The following is a 5436-nucleotide window of genomic DNA, read 5'->3' on the forward strand; positions in this document are numbered from 1 at the left end:
TTTTTTTTTTTTTTTTTTTTTTGCGGTGGATGGATGAAGAAATGGGACCATTATGTTAGAAGGGACTCGAGTACTTCAAATATGTTTTCAAATTCGGTTTAAAAAAGAAAACTGTAAATGAATTTGATCATCCGTACTTGCTAAAGACTTTTGTCTGAATTTCCTATATTTTAAGCTCGGTAAGGTCTATTAGAAACCATTAAACTAGACACATTTCGAATTTGAAATGGTTAAATATTTAACAAAATAAGTTTATATTCCCTTTATTTCATATTACTTGTTGAACTACAGTAGTTTTTTTTTGTTAAAAAACTATTTTATAAATTTAAATATTTAAAGTAATTTTTACATTTAGTTAAGTTTTTGACTAGATTTTAATAAAATAATAAATGTTATAAGACTTTAATTTTCATCGATCCTTGAAACGATATAAGAAATATTTATGTTAGGTTTTGTTTGCTTTATGTTATTAACTCATAGTTTAATGTATTCACTATGCTTCTAATTTTAAATAAGTGATTTTGACTATCAATTGTTTTATATTAACTCATAGTTTAATGTATTCACTCTGCTTCTAATTTTAAATAAGTGATTTTGACTATCAATTGTTTTATGATAGATTGTTAGGTGATCTTTTGAATTTGAAATGCAAAAAGTATCTCCTTTTATCAACTGTCGTTATCAATAATAATAGGATAGTGTTTAGACTATACGATAAGGGTTATCATAATATCATCATAGGTATTTTGTTAACAACTGGACCGGACCACTCATGCTTTAAGAAAATTGACCAGATAATACCGTAATGTTTTTTTACCAATAGCAATTAGGCAGCGTCTACACTATAACTATCACTTAAAAAAAAACACGCAAATTGTCATTAAATTATGAAGAGTTAGAAGATAATCACAAAGGTTTCCTCAACAACTAAAAACATGCTTAGCTAAAGTACCAGCAGCACTATTTCTCTCACGCCAGATCCAGTTTACATCAAAAGCGGAAGCTGAAGCAAGAATATCAACAATCATGCCAATGCCATATAATATAATTCTGAGAAAGAACATTCAGAATTAATGGCTTTGACAAGCTGACTTGAATCCTATTCACAGCAAACTGAAGAGTAGCCCCGTTCTCTGCACTTCGTAAGGGCTTCCCGGAGAATCAGTCCTTCTGCAGAAAGGAGAGATTGAACAAATCTCGCAGGGGCCGCATACGACAACGACACGGTTCTATCATCCTCCTCGATTTTCCATCCAAGCCCTGTAATGTGAGACAATTCTTACACTATAACCCAAGACTATAACTATCACTTAAAAGTGAGAAGTGGTGAATTTATTGTTTTCTTCTTGGAATCTGCTAAGTTTCTTTGGCTTTCAACTTAAAACCAATTGTCAATTAATAGATTTGTCCAAGTCCCTTATATATTACTCAAGTCCTTTTTATATTTCCGATGTGGGATCTTCTCTCTAATACCCTCTCTCAAGATAATGGTGCGTATAACCATTAATCTGGCATAATCCATCGTACCCCCTCCGAGATCATGCTTTACTTTTCTAGCGATCTTGGTGGAACTGAGCCTTCTATGGGCCATCAGCTAATGAGATGATCATGCTACTGTCCGGCCGGATTAATGGGTCAGGGTGTTGGACCGGCTCTGATACCATGAGAAGTTCTATAATCGTATCATTGTTCTTATTATTCATCTAAGACCTCAAGGCCTATATTTATATACATTAGATTTCCTAATACTATCGAATAGAGGAAACTACAATAATGGAAATATTCTATTCTAATGTCATCTAGGTTTAGGATTTGTTAATATCCCAATACCTTCCCTCAAGTTGGAGCATACAAATTTTGTATGTCCAACTTGAACTACAAGTCTTCAAATTCAAATCGGTTACGTTGTTGGTTCTTTCGTCAAAATCATCAGTTCGTTGGATCGTCGGTTTCGGTTCGTCGAATTCAATACTATCGGGTTCGGTTTCGTCGGTTTCGTCAGGTTCGGTTTCATCAATTCGAGGTCGTTGTAACAACATGAAAGTTCGCTATCCTTGTTGATCAAAGAAAAAATCAAGACAGTTCGTCGGTTGTGAGTTCGTGAGGTCACAGGTTCGGTGGTCGTGAGTTTGTCGGTCGAAGTTGTTCGGTGGTCTTGATTGAAGTCGCAGGTTGAGAGTTCGAGAAATCGCAAGTCATGAGATCGAGTATTCGTGGTCGCAGGTCGTGATGTCGAGAGTTCGAGGTTGCATGTCGTGAGATCGAGATTCGCATGTTGTTTTGAAAGCAATTCGAGTTTGTTTCTTCACGTCATCATCATCCGGAACGTCGTCTTCTTCAATTGTCATCACCATAACCAAACTTTTCTAACCACAATAAATGGAAGCGCAGGTTTTGGTCCTCAAAAACCAACCTGGCTCTGATACCATGCTAAGTTTTTTGGGCTTTCAACTCAAAACCAATTGGCAATTAGTAAATTTGCCCAAATCTCTTATATATATAATATATTACTTAAGTCCGTTTTATATTTCCGATGTGAGATCTTCTCTCCAGTAGAATCACTAGTGTTAGGACCTTTAATATTGTATCGATGCAAATTTAATATCACATCTCTGTGTATAAATTACACTAGATATCTTCTTTTTTTTGTAAGTTTTAATAAAAAAATTTTTTTGGTCGAAAGTTTTAATAATATTTTGTTTTTAGAGCGTTACGTTGCTTTTAGGTTCCTGTCATCTTGTTTTTTCTGCCAACTTGTTTTTGTACTTTTATCAACATCTCGCTCGATAAGAAACTTTAATAATTTTACGAGGGGAGTTTTGTTTTATTTTATTTGTTTCGTGTAAATGAGTTGGTTACACCGCGTTCTTCAAAGTTCAAATCTTGTTTGCTTAAATTTAAGTCTGAAAATGCGAACGTTGACTTCATGGATTATGTAGTATTTCTGAACGTGTGTTTGTTTATAGTTCTAAATATCATGTGGTCTCGAGACTCATTAATTTTTTTATACTGCTACGTTCATGCGATTTCACGGAGACGTGGTGCGACTGTATGAGGCCTATGATATTTAAATGTTTTTTGGGAATAGCGAAAATTTGATACTCAATTTGCCTTTTTGGATCAAACATCTATACTGTCCGCACAAGTTTTAATGACATGCTGACTTGTAAGCATATGTTTTAGCATTTAATTGCATATATTATGAGATTGCGATATGGTAGGTGGTCCAATTGCTACTTTCATAAGAGAATTAATGTTACCGAATTTAAGATGCAGTTCATAAACGCTGCAAAAGAAGAAGAAAAAGAACAAAGCTTCACGCCACGATCACGAGTAAAGAGAGAGTGACACTCGCGACTTTAACCAGACCTACAAGGTAGTTGGATTTAGTCCATGACTGTTTTTAATTGGGCTACAAATTCGAAAAGCCCATTAGTAGCACAGGCCGAAGACTCGCCGTAAATACACGTAAGTACAGCTCCTCGAGCTTGATAGAAGCAACAACAATCAGTCAATGACAAAGATGAACCTGTGTATGAAGAACAGGTCTGCCCCCGGATTTAAAGGTCGTACGCATTTCATTGTAAATTTATAGTAATTTTATACCATAAGAGGATTATAAAATTCAAATATATTAGTTCTTTTAAATTTTATAACCAAAGCGGATAGTTAATTGGGAAAATTCAACATTAATACACAACTTTAATTATAGTTTCCAGCTTAATACACAAAGTTTTAAAGTGACCAAAACAATACACAATCTAAATTATTTTAGTCTTTTAATACATCTACTAAAGCTCATGTAATCAATTTACTTGCAACGGTTGACTTGATTAACGAAACTATAAACACCGTAAAACGTTAAATTAATCGTTTAGTTATAAACCATGGTTAATAAACTAATCTTTGTCTAAAACGGTGTCATTTAGAATGGTAATTTTCCCAAATCAAAAACCCTACTTTCTGAAATCCTCTCTTCACGAAAGCATAAGAAATTAACAATCTTCTTCTTCTGTCAGAGATGATAGCTGTGACTCCGTGAAGAACAGAAACCTGAGAAGATGAGGTATGACTCGGAGCCGTCGTTAATGTTGTCGCTTTATTTTGATTTTGTGCTCATAGTTGTTGTTTTGTGTTTACAGTGAAATTGATGGTTTGAGGATGCACATTGGCTATGGTGGTTCAATGTCATATAAAGGAGGGAAGTTTTCGTACTCAGGTGGAGTTTATGTCAGAGATTTGTCCATCGACCCCGATCTTCTTACGTGGTCAATTTTCGAGGATTTTATTGCAGACATAGGAATCAAGAGTAAGGTGGAGCAGGTTTGGTATAAGATAGTCAATGAAGATATATCTACAACAAGATCAATATGCAAAGACAAAGATGTTGAGATTAAGAAGTTGTGTGAAGAAACTAAAGTCCTTAGCGAAGTTGATTTCTACATTGTCTATGAAGAGAAGAAAGAGGATGAGGAGAAGAGTGAGGATGAAAACAGAGAAGAAGCCAGTGTTGAAGAAGAAACCAATGAGAATGAAATTAGAGAAGAACAAGAAAAAGTTGCAAGTGGTCATCAATTAGAAGATGAAGAGCAAATTTTGGGTCAAGGAGCTGATGATGTTCGATTCCAACGTTTGTTTTCACAGGCTGAAGAGACCCATGCTACACATCTAAATCATGTTCATGCTGAAGAAAGTGAAACCGACAGTGAAGATGAGAGGCCTCTTCAAGGAGATGAGTATCCAGATTCTCCAGTTGAAACTGATGAAGAATGGGTTAATTTTCACAAAGAAGACAAGAAAACAACAAGGAAGAAGAAAGCAAACTCACAGAGAAGTCGTGCAGACTATGATAAGCCTCCATACCTGTGGCTTATGTAAACATTTAACAATGGTGATGAGTTCAAAGATCAGTTGCTAAGGTATGTTTTGAAGACACAATATGATGTCAAGCTTAGTAGATGGGAGTCGACGAAGCAAGCAGCTGTGTGTACACATGAAAACTGTAAGTGGAGGATATATTGCTCTCTGGAGAAAACAATTCGCAAGTGGATGGTTAAAGTTTATGAAGACATTCATTGCCATTTGCCAACATGAAGAGTGCGAATGCTGAAACAAGGTACCATTGCGAAACTCTTCAAAGAAGAAGCAAGAAGAAGACCAGAAATAAGAAGCACTGATATCAAAGATGAGTTGATGCACCAATACAATGTCTCAGTTTCGATATATAAGTGCAGAAAAGCAAGAAGGATTGCATTAGACATGGTGCTAGAAACACAAAAACAACAATTTGCGAAGTTATGGGATTATGAAGCTGAGTTAAAGAGATCTAATAACAACTGCAGCACTGAGATTGTAACGTTTGAGAAGGACGGGAGGCAGGTATTTGATAGGTTCTATGTGTGCTTTGAAACACTCAGAACAACTTGGAGAAAATAT

At 35.3% G+C, this 5436-nt stretch overlaps 1 protein-coding gene across 2 annotated transcripts in view; it reads left to right on the plus strand.

Moving 5' to 3' along the window:
• Positions 1–166, plus strand: part of LOC106337248 (cysteine-rich repeat secretory protein 11) — a 2842-nt gene extending 2676 nt beyond the window's left edge. For both annotated transcript variants that reach the window (XM_013776327.1, XM_013776326.1), the window contains exon 5: positions 40–166. The gene's annotated coding sequence lies outside the window, so the exon portion shown is untranslated. The remainder of the gene's footprint in view (positions 1–39) is intronic.
• The last annotated feature ends 5270 nt before the right edge of the window (positions 167–5436 follow it).

Source organism: Brassica oleracea, chromosome C4 (genome assembly GCF_000695525.1).
Source record: "Brassica oleracea var. oleracea cultivar TO1000 chromosome C4, BOL, whole genome shotgun sequence".
In the NCBI taxonomy this organism is placed as follows: Eukaryota; Viridiplantae; Streptophyta; class Magnoliopsida; order Brassicales; family Brassicaceae; genus Brassica; species Brassica oleracea.